Source organism: Silene latifolia, chromosome 11 (genome assembly GCF_048544455.1).
Source record: "Silene latifolia isolate original U9 population chromosome 11, ASM4854445v1, whole genome shotgun sequence".
Classification (NCBI taxonomy): Eukaryota; Viridiplantae; Streptophyta; class Magnoliopsida; order Caryophyllales; family Caryophyllaceae; genus Silene; species Silene latifolia.
The window spans coordinates 135,426,563-135,444,154 of NC_133536.1; the positions used below are offsets into that span (position 1 = coordinate 135,426,563).

Here is a 17,592-nt window from a genome sequence, read left to right on the forward strand (position 1 = left end):
CATCCTCTTCTTCCTTGATTGATTTTGATGAGCTTTGCAAGCTCTCCTTGTCACAATTCACTTGCTCTTTGAATGGAGCATCTTCAATTTTCTTCTTCCATTGGAGTTCCGATTTCTTCCTTTCATCCTTTCGGCTATAATGATCAATCATGAAACATGGTTCATGCAAACGAAGAGCTCTCATAGTCTTGTCAAGATTAAAATTTATGCTTTCATCTCCCACTTCTAGAGTGAGCTCACCATGTTTCACATCAATCACCGCTCCCGCGGTGTGTAGGAAAGGTCTTCCTAGAATGATTGGAATGTTGGAATCTTTCTCCATATCAACAATGACAAAGTCCACCGGGATGAAAAACTTCCCAATTCGCACGGGGACATCTTCCCATATCCCTAATGGTGTCTTCGTCGATCTATCGGCCATTTGGAGTGTGATATTGGTGCATTTAAGCTCTCCCATCCCCAACCTTTTACTCACCGAGTACGGCATGACACTCACACTAGCCCCTAGATCACATAAGGCTTTGTTGATCGTCGTGTCGCCAATGGTACACGGTATTGAGAAGCTTCCCGGATCCTTTAACTTTGGAGGTGAACTCCCTTGAAGTATTGCACTACTCACCTTAGTGAAGGCGATAGTCTCAAGCTTCCGGATCGACTTCTTCTTTGTGAGGATATCTTTCATGTATTTCGCATAGGCCGGCACGTGATTGATTAATTCCGTGAAAGGAATTGAGACTTCCAAATTCTTCACAATTTCCTTGAACTTTCCAAGTTGATCATCAAATTTGGGCTTGGCTTGACGACTTGGAAAAGGGAGTCTAATCACGATGGGCTCCTTCTCCTTGGCCTTGTCTTCATTTTTCTTTGAACTTTCTTCTTTTGATGATTCTCCATCTTTGGAGCTTTGCACAATTTCTTCCTTTTCACTAGCTTCCACAACTTCATCCTCAACTTGCTTCTTCGGTGCTTCATACCTTGTACCACTTCTCAAGTGAATGGCACTAACCGTTTCATGTCTAGGGGGATTACTTTGAGGTGGTAATTGCCCATTTTGTCTTTGTGAGCTTGAAGATGCTAGTTGAGTCAATTGTGTTTCCAACATCTTGGTGTGAGCTAGAATGTTGTTGATGGTGGTTTCCTTTGCTTGGCTATCTTTTTGCATTTGAGTGAAAAATTCTTGTTGATTCTTTTGCATTTAGAGGACCGCTTTTTGGACATCAAAACCTTGGTCATTTTGGTGATTGTATGGATTTTGATTTTGGTAACCTTGGTTTTGATTGTAAAAGGGTCTTTGATTTTGGTTTCTCATGGGTGGTGGAGTGTATGTTGTTTGAGGGTTTTGAACATTTTGGCTTTTGTATGAGAGATTTGGATGGAATTTGGTGTTTTCATTGTAAAAGTTGGAATAAGGGGTACCACTCTTGTATGCTTGGAAAGCATTCACTTGTTCATTTTTTCCCCTACATTCACCTTGGTCATGTCCCAAAGTTCCACAATTCTCACATATCCCACTTGGGATTGATGAGGATGCCGTCATGGCATTAACATGATGCTTTGATGATTTTGAGTTTTCCTCAAGTCTAGCCATAGCTTGATCAAACTTCAAGTTGATTGTGTCAATGTGAGCACTAAGTTGAGCACACAATTGAGTAACGGAGTCCACTTCATGCTTTCATCCTCTAGTAGCCTTGCGAGGTCTACTATATTGTGAGTTATAGACCGCCATTTCCTCAATCTTGTTCCATGTTTGATTGTCATCAACTTCGATGAACATTCCATTTGATCCCATATTGAGAATGTTCCTAGAATCTTCATATAAACCATTCCAAAATTGTTGTACCAAAAACCATTCGCTAAGTCCATGGTGAGGACATGAGCGACAAATTCCCTTAAACCGCTCCCAAGCTTCATACAAAGATTCTTCATCCCTTTGCTTAAAACCCGTAATTTGATATCTTAGCATGTTAGTCTTTTCCGATGGGTAGAATTTTTTGTAGAAAGCTAGAGCCAACTTCTTCCAAGAATCTATTCCGAGGGTGGCCTTATCAAGGCCCTTCAACCATTGCTTCGCGGTGCCGATTAAGGAAAAAGGAAATAAGACCCATCTAATTTGGTCTTGAGTCACGCCCGTTTGAGAGATTTCATCACAATAGTCTCAAAAGGTTTCCATATGAGAATGAGGGTCTTCACTAGGCATCCCCCCAAATTGGCTCCTCTCAACTAATTGGATGAAGGTGGACTTGGCAATAAAATTTCCGGTTAGATGTTGCGGTGTAGGAGTACCATTTGGTAGATTCTCCTCGGTGGGTACGGAGTGTGACGAGAATTTAGGCATTGTAGGTGGATTTTGTGGGGTATTGTGTAATGGGTTCTCCTCTCCTTCTATTGCGAAAGGATTGACGAACTCACTAGTGGGTTGAACAACTTCACTAATACCTCTTAAATTCCTCCTAACAAGTCTCCTATTGTTCGTCAAGGTTCTTTCGATTTCACGGTCAAAAGGTAACAAATCACCTTGTAACCTTCTAGACATGCAAAATATCAAACAACTCGAAAACAATTAGAACAAACCTTGAGGAGTTTTACTTCCCCAAGGCGAAGAAAGACACAACTAATAACAATAAAAAGAAATCTAAATCAAACAAACACCTTCCCCGGCAACGGCGCCATTTTTTATGCGAGTCCGTTTCGTGTTCACAATTAAAGATGTGGTCGTTGGGTCACGGTCGAATCAAAACACAATTTATAACTTCACAAACAACTCTACAATTAGTAAAGAGGCAAGTAAAGTTCGGATCCCAAGGGACGGGTATTGAAATGGGATCCTATTGCAACTAGTGGTGTCTAAGAGGTGTCACAAATTGGGTTGATGTAGAAGGTCACTAAACTAAAATAGCAATGAAAATAAACAAGCAAGATGAATTAAAGGGGTGTAAACAATTGATTAAAGGCACTAGGGTGTCATGGGATCATAGGGGAATCATGGAAATTGATCATACAAACATGTTCTCAAATTATAAGCAAGCAATTATTGTTGTGATGGATTGAGTTGGGTTATATCTTACAATCCTAGGAAAGTTTGGGTCCCGGAGCCGAATCGATTAGATTGTACAACACCTACAAGTCGACTTAATCTTCCCTACTCAACAACATGTATGGTCTAATGAGACTCGAGTTGGGTTAAGTCTTACAAGTCTCATTGAAAAGATAGAAGATGATAGTAAATGCAAGGATTCATAGGCTTAGCATTTCATCAAATATAACATGTGCATGAGTTGAGATCAAAACAAGCAAGCAAATAAAACATGAAAGCATATTAATTTAAGCATGAATCATTCCCCATGTTGGTTTCCCCTAATCACCCATTAACCCTAGCTAAGAGACTACTCACTCATTATCATGTTGATCATGCTAGCAAGGTTGTCAATCATACCAACAATATGAAACATGATGAATAAATGAAAGTAATTAACAATAATTAAAAAGGGATTAAGAGAATTATACCTACTAATGATTCCAATAATAAAGCAAAGATAAAAGAAGTACTTGAATGCTTGATTGAGAGGTTGTCAATCTCCCAACAATAACCCAAATAATCTTCAATTACCCAAAATAAAGGATGAACAAAAGAGAGATTAAGGAAATGAAACTTGTATTAGAACTTGATTAATTGTTGATTACAAAACTAAAGAGAGATTTGATTGATATTAACTACTCTAATTATTGATAAGAAGAACATGCTCTCCTAATTAGACTAATGGGGTATTTATAGTGGAAATTAGGGAGGATGCATTAGGGTTAACTAAGGGCTAAACTAGTAATTACACTTTTTAGATTGAGCAAGGAGGACCCGGTATTTTTCGAGAGAAGGGCTTCTTTCTTTGTAGCTTGGAGAAGAGGAAATCGTGCTGTGCTGGAATCCGGGCGGAATAAGGTCGGGACGGGCGGATTCTGGCGTTGGAATCCGAGCGGATTCAAGGGAATCCGGTCGGATTGTGGAGGTGGAATCCGAGCGGATTCGAACAAAGCCGCACGGATTGTGCGGGCAAACGGGGACGGACGGATTGGTGACAATCCGCTCGGATTGTCACTCAAAGAACATATCTTCTTCTTTTCTTCCCTTTTCTTCATAAATTCCTTGGGGATTTCCTTGGGGACTCAAGGATCCTTTCTCAACATTGCTCTTCTACTATAATATGTACAAAGGCCTTCTAATCTTGTCTCTCCTTGATGCTTGGTCATTGAATTCGATCAATTTAGTCTCGTTTTGCCATGAAAATGCAAGATTCTTACTCCTTTCCTACCAAGGGATCAAAATCTCAAAGAATATGCAAAACAAAGAACTAAAGATAAGAAATGACCCAAATATGCACTAAAAAGCATGGGAACAAGGCTAATTCGGGGGCTAAATATGCGCTAATTATGGTCACATCAAGTACTCGGCTTGGCTGTCGAATCCTGGGTGGCACTGTTGTTCTGGCGTTGATAATATCTACCACTGTTGCGGTTATAACCGCCACTATTGCTATGTCCACCCCGGTTGCCCCATGATCCACCCGGCCGGTTGCTAGCAAAGCTCTGACTCGGCCCCTGAGAGAAGCTCCCCTGATAAGCTCCCGAACCTGCCCCAGTCTTGGCACTTGTGCACTCTTGCCTCTTGTGGCCTACACCACCACAGTTGAAGCATGTAAGGTTGGAGATATCGCTCGTACTCCGACCACCACCTCTTCCCCAACCACGAGAACCCCCAGAGAAACCAGCCCCACCGGAAAAAGCCTTAGCATGGTTGAAGTTGCCCTTCTTGTTACCTGACTGATTGTTGTTTCCACTATCAGCCTTCCTTTTCTCCGCAGCAATCCTCTCTGTAACCTCTTTTGAGAGATCTACCATTCTCTCAGCTTGACCAGCTCTCAGGTACACATCCTTAAGATCAGTGACGACTCCAGCTGGTAGACGGTTCATGATCTTGGCGGACAAACCCCTCTCAAATCGAAGAGCCAAACCCCTCTGCCCCAGCTGCATGTCCTCAGCATAACGAGACAACTCTAGGAACCGGTGATAGTACTCGGTGACTGTCATACCATCGGTCATGGTGAAGGAATCGAACTCTGATCTCATCTTGTGTCGGATGTGCTCTGGCACAAACTGCTCCCTCATGGCACTCTTCAGCCCTAACCAGGGAATAGCCCCTAAACCCTCAGCTTGGTAGTAGGCTCTAGCATCCTCTTTGACGTTTTGCCACCACACGGCGGCCTTACCTCTCAGGTAGTACACCACCTGTTCGACGATCATATCCTGCAGACACTTGACCACCTCCATGAGACTTTCCATCTCACGGTGCCACTTCTCAAGCAACTTAGGTTCCCCAACACCCTCATAGGTGGGTGGGTTGAAGCGGGCGATGTTGATGCTAAGCTGAGTAGCATCCACGGGCTTCTCCGCCTCCTTCCCCACATTCTTGAGAGCCTCAAGAAGAGCCTCTTGTTGCTCAATCATACGAGCAATCTTATCAATGGTCATCTCAGAAGCTTGAATTTGCGCGGCAGTTCTTTTGAGCACCATTTTGAGCTGGTAAGAAACAAGGAAACGTAAGCACAAAAGCCTACGGCTCAAAATGTAATGACCCTCCGCCAAAGAAGCACTCGGCCGAGTATGCAGCAATACTCGGTCGAGTATCACTGATTCTCGGTCGAGTAATCCACTCCCGTAGCTAACGTCAAATTCACATGAAACATACTCGGTCGAGTATAAACCATACTCGCCCGAGTATGCCCTACTCGGTCGAGTACACCTAAGTACTCGGTCGAGTAAACACATTCAGTAGCCAAAGCTACTCACTGCCAAATAACACTCGGTCGAGTGCCTGGTTACTCGGCCGAGTACCCCCTACTCGGTCGAGTGCCTGCCCTGCTCGGCCGAGTCATGCCAAAACGAGCTACAAATAATACACAGTATCTCCTATCATGCTTTCTATCCCAACAATCACACATATTACGATAGAAATATGAATGCCACATAATAAACATGTATCATGCCAATCATTTAGATGCTAAAACCGTTTTCCAAGATTTCACATAACAATTCTTTTCACTTCGTTACCAATTCTCAATCTTCTTTCACCAATTTCACACACACATTCACCTTCTACCACATGTTCCAACCATTAGACTTTAGCATACATACACATGCATTAAGCAACTCTCACCACATTCCCCAGTGACCGGCTTGAGTTAGTGAGGGCCATATTATGACTCCAGGACGTCTCCCGAGTCCTTGCTGTAGCTCCAAACAACTCTCCCCGGGTTCATTTTATTTACTCCCTGAGATCATTGGGTTCATTTGTTTTAGGTGCCGGAATCGTCGGCTCTGATACCACTTTGTAACACCCCCTCATACCAATGTGCCTTACCAGGACCACCCTAGCATGAAAGAATGTTACTATCTCGGTTACCCGAGGTTAGTATATATCAAAAGCGTCTGTCCCAAACACATTTATTAAAAGTACTGTAAATATAATTGGTTACAATAATCCAAAATCCAACAAAAGTGAATCCAAATGTTAACAACTACATAGCCATAACTAAGACTCGCAACTGTGATACTACAACTGGTGTGATGACTCTCCCATGACCGCCCAAGCTCACCAAATACAATACCTGTCACAGCCTGCTCACCATCCTCGAATGGATCACGGCAGATTTTACAAAACAACGGGGTCAGTATTGTTCAATCAAGATAAGACAAATACACAAGGTAACGAGCTGATCATCCTCCAACCCCAATCCTATATCACATACAGTAACCGACTACACACCGAAGTGTGTAGCTCTGCCAGATTACCCATCGCAACAGGTAATCCTCGCCGCCAGTGGGGGACCGCAGCCAATCCCCACCTAAATCCCGCTCATCAATGAGCGATATCCCTGTCCCTTAATTTGCACATCCCCTCCCGTGAGGGGTTCCACGGAGGGCGAACTAGGGCGTGAAGCCACTCCCGCAAGTGACTCCACCACAACCATCACAACACAATCACAATCATCACCACACCACAACATCACATCCACCATCACAACACCGACACTCTGATGATCAGCAGATAACAATAATTACAATGCAACCACATCTTAAATCAACAAACAGAGACTGAGTAGGGAAACCCTACCTTAGCAATAACCAGCAATGATGGAAATCAAGAACTAGAGTGGCTCCTCTACGAAGTCCTCGCCTAAACAATAACCACATAACACAATTACACATCGTACAATCCCATTTTCCCCCCAATTCATGAATAAAAACAAACCCTAGAATTAATCATCAACAACATAGGGATAAAGACTTATCGACGGAAGAATGAAAGATTGAATGCGATAGCTACGATGTCCACACACACAGAGAAGATATTTGGGAGTGATTAGAGTGTCGTAGGTTTGATTAGGTTTGCAAATGACGTTTTAGAAACTGATTATCGAATATATAATCCCTAATTACTCCCGAATCAAACCGCTGAAATATTACTCGCCAGACCGGATACTCGGTCAAGTATAGGGTATACTCGACCGAGTATCCTCTGCTCGGTCGAGTATTCATCATACTCGGCCGAGTATTCCTCGGCAGTAGCAAAGCATACTACACTAACTACACTACCCGGCCGAGTAGGCTCTACTCGGTCGAGTACTAGCCTAAGGAATTCCGTAGTATTACACCAACCTATTTATTTTAAGTTCAATTGTACGGAGTAATAATTATTGAACTTATAAAATTATTTTGATTGAGATCTGATATATTGAAATAGGTGATCATCCTATCAATATATATTAGTTTTGGTGCTCGGTCCCATACGAGCTTCCTAAATTTACCTTTTTTATTTGATTTGCGTGAAATAGAATTGCACTGACTTTTTTATTTAAATACATATGTCATTTATATTACATTTTTGCATGACATTTAAAAAATTATGATTAAGATAAATTTATGAACCAAACTATGAGACACATTCACTACTCATGTTGTTACTACTGTTACTTTCGCTACTCTCGATGTTACTATTTAACTTTCAGTGCTCTCATTGTTACTATTGCAAGTTTTCAATAGGGCAAAGTAGCAAATGACTCCCAAAGGTTTGCTCTCATGTGCAAATTGCCCCCATTACTTTTATTAGGTGCAAATTGGCCCCAAAAGTTTATCTAAAAGTGCAGTTTACCTCCATTTAATTTTTTTTATTTTTATTCAATATATAATTTTTGTTTCCCATTTGATTTTTCTTATTTTTTTAAGAATGGGCCCTCTAACCCCCACCACACTCCCTTCTACCATTATTTTGCGATATGTTAAAAGCTAAAGGTGACCTCACTTAAATGAGGGCACGAAGCACACAAAGCAAACTCCTACTACTTAATTTATTAAAGATTCCGAATTTGGCCAACACTTCTATACATTGTCCTCTAGTACAAATACTTTGCCGCAAAATAATGTTAGATGTGAATTAAAATTAGCACAATTTCGTTTTAACTAGCTAGACTAAGCATCTCCTGGACGATGTCATTAATTAACTCAAGTTAAAGTTATGCAACGTAGTTGTTATTGTACTCCTATTTTCCGCTTTCTGGTGCTAAGGGGGGAAAAGTTGTTCCAGTAATGTGTTACTTTTCATATCCTATATATTGCGGAGTATTTGTTGGTCAAGCGAAGTGGTTGTGGAGTGGAAGTGTAATCTGTGGTTGCGGCAGTAGAGCAAAACAATGATAAAAGAGAGTGTGGTAGAGGTAGATTGGTCTATTCTTAAAAAAAATAAGAAAAATTAAATTGAAATGGAAAAAAGTCGTATATATTGAATAAAAATTAAAAAAAAATCTATGGAGCTAAGTTGCACTTTTAGGTAAACCTTTGGGGCCAATTTGCACCTATTAAAAGTAGGGACAATTTGGACATAAGAGCAAACCTTTGGGGTCATTTGCTACTTTGCCCGTTTTCAATACTCTACGGTGTTACTAGTGTTATTTTCACTACTTTTGTTGTTACTATTATTACTTTAATTACTCATTATATTATTAGTATGATTAAAATAAATTTTATGAGATACAATCAATACACCTACGGCTATTAATGTTACTTTTATAATTCTCGTTGTTACTATTAGTACTTTCACTATTAATGCTACTTCTATTGTTACTTTCATTATATCCATAGTTACTACTGTTGAAAATAAATAAATCATAGTTAATCTCACAATGATATCATCATTTTTATAGGGATAAGTCGTGTAATTCTTTATTTATTTTTGTTCCGGGTGTAATTCCGGAGCAGGATTTGTTACCTCGTAAGCTTGATGAATGATGTCTTTGCTTGACTCTTCCTTTCGGCCTCTCCTGAAACAATGAACAAACTGAGGGCTCGGCTTGGTACCGAGCGTACTCACTCCGACGCTCAAGTCAGTAAACTTAAAGAGGTTAAGTTGTGTGTTACTTGGCAAAGTATATTGTAGAGAGATAAGGGAGTTAATACCAGATGAATAGTAAGTTTATGGGGTGAATTGTGGATTATTGGATCGTTTTCTCAATGAGGATTGAGGAGTATTTATAGACTTTCACCTTTTGTCACGTAGTGGCCAAGTGGCCAAGTGGCTTTAGCAGGTGGAAAGACTGTTCTACCCTCGGCCGAGGGACCCATGGTAGGCCGGCTGGCCTGGTTGACTCCATGCCGAGGGGACTTGGATGTGAGTACGCGGATATGTATCCCGGCTGACTAGTTGCCTAGCCGAGACCCAAGTGACAGGCCGACAGGCTGCGTCGGTTAGGCTGTCTAATACGTTGACTTGCTGTGGATGTCCTTGACCTTGCTCAATATGTTGACTCGGTCAGCGGGTGCAGAATATGCCCCATCAATTTTCATAATATTAACATCACAATGATATCAGCAAATGATATTCTCACTATGGTATTCAATTATTTAGGGTGCTGATTTTCGCAGTACATATTTTACTCATTATAGTACACTTTTGACAATTTTACCCCTCTCATTTCCCCTTCTCCCCTTGTACTACATAGAGAAAAAAAAACCATTAAATCACGAATTGATCTCATAATCAAACATTTGTCGTATAATTAAAGTGTTCATTCTTTGCAATCTATCTAACATTGAATTATGTGTACCAATTGCATTTAATTTGGAGGATGGAATTCCATGGAGGGCCACAATAACTTGTTTATTGGTGGAGTTTCATCCATTAAACACTTGGTCACCACACCCAATCTCACATTTGCACACCTGCCGCCGTACACTACCAAGAACGCCGACGGTTGGCCACCCATGTGCCGTCCTTGGCACCAACCATACTCCTCCAACACCACTACCCAACAATCAATATCTAACATTTAAAATCCTGATAATAATTTGCAACTAACGAATCTAATACATGTTATACACTCAAATTATCATTTATAATTGACTAAAATTGATTAATCTGAAAGATTATAAGATTATGAATTGAAAGAATTAGGGTAAGAGATTTTTTAATTAGGGGTATACTAATGGAAATTATTGTGCAAAAAGTACTGTATTGAGTAAAATGCGTACTGTGAAAATAAATTACGATTATTTATCGTTTTAAAAAAAATGTATAAAAAAGAAGGTAAACACATGAACATGCATGTACAAAACAAAGCTATCATGGGTGCTTTTCTTGAACAAAGAGGATGTATTAAGCATCCAAAATTTGTCAATTAAAATCTGTATGAAACATATACAATGGCAGTTTACAAAGAGAGTTTTTTTTTTGTAAGGGAGGTGACTAGCTTTTAGTATCTATCCCCACAGACGGCGCCAATTGTTCCGGGTGTAATTCCGGAGCAGGATTTGTTACCACGTAAGCTTGATGAATGATGTCTTTGCTTGACTCTTCCTTTCGGCCTCTCCTGAAACAATGAACAAACTGAGGGCTCGGCTTGGTACCGAGCGTACTCACTCCGACGCTCAAGTCAGTAAACTTAAAGAGGTTAAGTTGTGTGTTACTTGGCAAAGTATATTGTAGAGAGATAAGGGAGTTACTACCAGATGAATAGTAAGTTTATGGGTGAATTGTGGATTATTGGATCGTTTTCTCAATGAGGATTGAGGAGTATTTATAGACTTTCACCTTTTGTCACGTAGTGGCCAAGTGGCCAAGTGGCTTTAGCAGGTGGAAAGACTGTTCAACCCTCGGCCGAGGGACCCATGGCAGGCCGGCTGGCCTGGTTGACTCCATGCCGAGGGGACTTGGATGTGAGTACGCGGATATGTATCCCGGCTGGCTAGTTGCCTAGCCGAGACCCAAGTGACAGGCCGACAGGCTGCGTCGGTTAGGCTGTCTAATACGTTGACTTGCTGTGGATGTCCTTGACCTTGCTCAATATGTTGACTCGGTCAGCGGGTGCAGAATATGCCCCATCAATTTGCCCCCAGCGTAGTCTATGCCGTGGTATGGACCTTCGATGAGTGTTGAGCGTATTCTGCGCAAGTTGAACTTCTTCCCCGGCTACTTCTTCCTCGGCTTGGTTCTGTTCAGACCGTACCATATCCCCCCTCCACATGGTTGTGTAATGGACATCCGATGTGGAAAAGAAAATGGCGCTGGCCGAGACCAAGGTTGAGAGTGCCGCGTGCTTGTGATTGCCCCCCGCTGGTGCTGCCAAGCTTGGTTGATCAGTTGGTCGTTGGCAAGTAGATACCAAGGAGCGTGTCGAAGAAGTTTGGTAAATGTATGTCGATTGACATTCCGTGGCTGCATGCTTGACACGTGGCTCGGCATTGATTGGTTGACGTTTCATGGGCTTTGCCCTGATTGGTCCATTTCATGGGCTTTGCTCTATAAATAGAGCAGTGTGCCCCTTAATTTTCCGCACAAATTTTATTTTCTCAAAAAATTTCTTCTCTCTAGCTTTCTTCGAAGAAACTTCTCTCTAGTCTTCAAAGCGTTACTCGGCGTAACACTTTTCCAAGGTAAACAAACAAATTTTTCAACTTTTATTTGTTAAGTATTTGTTGTCATGTCTTTAACGATCTTTGGACCAAGATTTCTGCGCCGGGGGCGAACCGTCGCATCCTGATGAGCAGGAGCCGCTTGCCGTTACCCCGCTAAGGTTCGGGGGCCCCAGGTCTCCTTCTCCTGAAATTGATGAGAGATATTTGGAGGGTATTGATGATGACGATGATGAGGCGACCCCTTCTGCCGTAGAGAGGCCGCTTATTTCGTGGCACGGTGATGCCTGCTCGATCAGTCCTGACCGTGCCTGGACGAATAAGTTCGCCAGTTGTTCCGGTTCTGATCTTTTTGAACACCATTACTCCTTCGGCAGGGGGTATAGAATCGTTATCCCTGAGGAGGGTCAGGCCGTCTGTTGCCCTCTCGAGGGTTGCATCGGCGTATACATTAGACACCTGGAGTATGGGCTCCGGTTTCCTCTGAATGAGTACGTTGTGGCCATAATTAAAGCCATGAATGTCGCCGTGGCCCAACTGCATCCGTTGGCCATCAGGACGATTATTGGTTTTGCATGGTTGTGTCTTTTCAAAGGGGAGGCCTGATCGAGGCCATTTCGTGTTCACAATTAAGTATATGTGGTCGTTGGTCAATGGTCGATACAAAACACAATTTATACTTCACAAACAACTCTACAATTAGTAAAGAGGCAAGTAAAGGTCGGATCCCAAGGGACGGGTATTGAAATGAGAATTCTATTGTAACTAGTAGTGTCTAGGGGGTGTCACAAATTGGGTTGATGTAGAAGGTTACTAAACTAGAATAACAATAAAAATAAACAAGCAAGATGAATAAAAAGGGGTGTAAACAATTGATTAAAAGCACTAGGGTGTCATGGGATCATAGGGGAATCATGGGATATGATCATACAAACATGTTCTCAAATTATAAGCAAGCAATTATTGTTGTGATGGATTGAGTTGGGTTATATCTTACAATCCTAGGAAAGTTTGGGTCCCGGAGCCGAATCGATTAGATTGTACAACACCTACAAGTCGACTTAATCTTTCCTACTCAACACATGCATGGTCTAACAAGACTCGAGTTGGGTTATGTCTTACAAGTCTCATTGAAAAGATAGAAGGTGATAGTAAATGCAAGGATTCATAGGCTTAGCATTTCATCAAATATAACATGTGCATGTATTAAGATCAAAACAAGCAAGCAAATAAGATATGAAAGCATATTGATTTAAGCATGAATCATTCCCCATGTTGGTTTCCCCTAATCACCCATTAAACCCTAGCTAAGAGACTACTCACTCATTATCATGTTGATCATGCTAGCAAGGTTGTCAATCATACCAACAATATGAAACATGATGAATAAATGAAAGTAATTAACAATTAATTAAAAAAGGGATTAAGAGATTATACCTACTAATGATTCCAATAATAAAGCAAGAATAATAGAAGTACTTGAATCCTAGATTGAGAGGTTGTCAATCTCCCAATAATAACCCAAATAATCTTCAATTACCCAAAATAAAGGAAGAACAAGAGAGAGATTAAAGAACTAAAACTTGGATTAAAACTTGATTAATACTTGATTACAATATTGAAGAGAGATTTGATTGATATTAACTACACTAATTATTGATAAGAAGAACATGCTCCTCTAATTAGCCTAATGGGGTATTTATAGTGAAAATTAGGGAGGATGCATTAGGGTTAACTAAGGGCTAAACTAGTAATTACACTTTTTTAAGTTGAGCAAGGAGGACCCGGTATTTTCTGAGAGAAGGGCTTCTCTTTTCGTAGCTTGAAGAATGAAATACGTCTTTGTGTGCGAGGAACCGTGCGGATTAGAGTCGGGACGGCCGGATTTGGGCTGTGCAATCCGAGCGGATTCAGGAGAGGGACGCTCGGATTGTTGAGGGGGAATCCGAGCGGATTCCAAGGAGGGACGCTCGGATTGTGCTGGCTGGACGGACGGATTGTCTGCAATCCGTTCGGATTGTTGGTCAGCGTCAATTCTTCTTCTTTTCTTCCCATTTCTTCATAAATTCCTTGGGGATTTCCTTGGGGACGCAAGGATCCTTTCTCAACAATGTTCTTCTACTATGATATGTACAAAGGCCTTCTAGTCTTGTCTCTTCTTGATGCTTGGTCATTGAATACAATCAATTTAGCCTCGTTTTGCCATGAAAATGCAAGATTCTTACTCCTTTCCTACCAAGGGATCAAAATCTCAAAGAATATGCAAAACAAAGAACTAAAGATAAGAAATGACCCAAATAGGCACTAAAAAGCATGGAAACAATGGTAATTCGGGGGCTAAATATGCGCCAATTATGGTCACATCAAATATCCCCAAACCGAACCTTTGCTCGTCCCGAGTAAAGAGGTGACAAAGACTAGGACCAAAACTAACCTATCCTAATAATAATAGCCGATATGAGACAATTAGCGGGTCTCACTCCGCCCCTTCAACTCACAACAAGACAACCATGAGGTAGGATGCCTTCTTGCAAGGCAAGGTGGGTCTTGCCAAAATGGCGACACATCCAAACATTAAGCACATAAAAATCACATAATGGATGCATCTACAAAAAGAATAGCCACTTTCCTCATCTAAGTGGCGGAAATTACCTACAAGGGAAGCAATTCAAGGGTACACAATCCCTCATAGATGCAATTTGTTCAAACTACTAAGCCTAGAAGGATACTAATGAATCACCTCCAAAATGTGTCAAGCTAGGGTACCTTTGTCCTCAATCGTTAAATGCTTTTGTCAAGAGTAGACTCCCTATGGTGTTAGAAACACTGGAGGATCGCGGAATTCCCCCTCTTGCCTAGACAAGAAGAAGGGTCGTCCCCTCTCTACCATGCACAAAAATGGATACGATGGATAAAGGGATCAATAGATATTTGAGTTTCTTTTTGGGAGTTTGCTTTTATTTTTGTTTTTCCCCCCAATTTCATGTGGCATTTGACATTTGAGAACACTTTCTTTTTGCCATTTCTTTTTGATTTTTGGCATTTCAATACTTGACAACTTTTTGCATTTTCTTTTGAACATTTTCAAAGTCACCCCAATTAGTAACGAGGGTGCCTTGTATTTGAAGCTTTAGGAGTCTATTTTTGCTCCTCTTTTCATTTGATGCATTTTTGCAAACTTTCTTTCACTTTTCATTTCTTTGAACTCAAATTGATTTCTTTTTATTTTGTGCCCATTCCCTTTGATGACAAAAATATGGTAGAACATGGATGATGGATGGATGGATGCATGGTTTCAAGGGTCACCTTGGAATAAACGGTAGCCAAGGAGTTATTGAAGGAAATGTAGATCTATATACATACTAACATACTCATATATGTTAAAATTAATTTGTCATAAAATTAAATGTGGATTTTATGCATGCAAACATTAATAAAATAAGATAAGAAAACATTTTCTCACCATAAGGATTTCGGTCATAATGGGCACTAACAAGATCTCCTTCTTGTTAGTTCTTGAGCTTTCCATTAATGGATGAACATTCTTGACTTCAAATTAGAAGCCCTCCAATTAGTAGCACCCAAGACAATCCCTTAATCCCACAAATAAACATGTACTAGATGTTTGTATTGTAGTTAACCTTAAAATCTATTACTAATACTCATATACTACTTCTAGTAATCTTAGTAATTTATATGAACAATTTAGATTATAATCTCATCTTTTTGATGAAAATAAAAGAGAGAGAAGAGAGGATACATGAACATTTGCATGTGTATTGAATGGTTCTGTAAGAATGATCATCTAAAAGAACTAAAACTCCTCTTTTTGGAGTAGTAGAGCCGGCCCACTCAAGGCCAAAGGAGAGCATCTTGCTTTCCTTTTTGTCTTACCAATATTGTAGGTGTAAGGCTATGCAATAATAGGTATGATTATAATAATTTTAGGCATTAAAATAATACACCCACTATCCTCCACTATCTATAATATTTCGGTCCATATGTAAAATGGACTACCATTTTATTTTGTCAATTTGTCACTTGTCACACAATATGTCACATGTTACATGATACATGTTATTAATTAATTTAATGCATATTTATCACATAAATACCATTTCATGAATTAATTAAATTATATACAACAAATTGACTAGTGATACTTGATCACATAAATAAAATGGGTCATACAATTATAATTCACAACATCTTGTAATTATAATTAACCATTCATTCTTATCTTTATTGTTTCTCAAACAATAAATAATTTTAGCAACAAAGCATTTTATTACTAAAATAAATCTTATTTAATCCCATTACAATAAGATATCAATATTCTCTTTCTCACAAATCGAATTGTTCAATTTTAAGGAATTAATTAATCAGACGGTATACAACTAATTAACCTTTTCAATTAAGGGAATCGTCCTTTAGGTGTGACCTCAAGGGATCAATTGATCACCACCGTCGCACGACAGTAATGTCAAACTCTAGCCAGCCAATCATTACCGATATGTGTGGACCATTGACTATATATGTAATGTATCATCCCTTCCGTATTCTTGAAATGAGATTTAATAATGATATTTAATCATGTGATCGCACTATTGTTGAGGACACATTTCCCAACAATCTCCCACTTGTCCTCGACAAGTGTGCGTCACCAATTCTCTTGTCCTATTACTATCTCCCACTCAATGCAAGGTGTCTTTCGGTCGTACTTGCAAGTGATCATATCGAGAGTGGTTTCCTCGATCTGGAGAATAACTGATTGACCGGATTTATCCACTCGGGATACCTTCCGAGCGTGGCCACGCATTTCCAATTCATTACTCCTCGAGTGGCCCCGAGACATTATTTTAACCCCGACAAGGGGATGGACAATTCCTATCGCACTCATTCCCTTCGACTAGCCACAGCCATCATAACCCAAAATATGCCCATTTGACCCCATTTACGAAGGTCGTAGTAACACAAATCAAAGTTAATCAAAACTGTGCCATCTTAGGTGAATAGTCTTTAGTCAAAAGAATCGACTCATTAGAATACTATAGTAGCTCTCGCCACGACCAGGCTTTATAAATTTGCCTGAACTCTATAAGCGGTCACTTTGCCCGACAAAATGTTCCTAATGATCTGCCTATGTGATCGACTAGTCATCTCACATGACTCTATGGCACTTGAACTTGCCATCAATCGCATCACACTCTAGTCACTTCGAGACGTCACCTCATACAAGTGACTATGGGCGAATACAATGTTAATCCGTGTTCACTTTAACGGGGTTCAATTGTCTCCACAACCCGTTTGGATGTAACAAAGTATAATAAAAGAGTTTTAAAATAAAAACTCGAACGACAAATGTGATTATCACATATGAATAGTCAATGCCTGATTACTATTTCATATTCTATAATCTAATTTGATCTTGTACGTAGTTGTTCATTTCAATTCAATTGATATGACATGACTCATCATGTTTAGCCTTTGAGAAGGCTTTGGTTAGTAGGTTTTATCAACTTCTTGTACCTTACTCAACCTTACTACATACTCGTTTTCCTTTTTGTAATGTACACATTTGCATTACAAAACTTTCTGAGTACGTGTCGAGATCCAATCAAGACATAGGCCCTCTAGCCT

At 40.3% G+C, this 17,592-nt stretch overlaps 1 non-coding gene across 1 annotated transcript; it reads left to right on the forward strand.

Annotated features, from left to right (window-relative positions):
• Nucleotides 1-1,856: 1,856 nt before the first annotated feature.
• LOC141616148 (small nucleolar RNA R71) lies at nt 1,857-1,963 on the forward strand. Its single transcript, XR_012530516.1, has one exon. It is a non-coding gene; the product is annotated as a small nucleolar RNA R71 (small nucleolar RNA).
• Nucleotides 1,964-17,592: the final 15,629 nt, after the last annotated feature.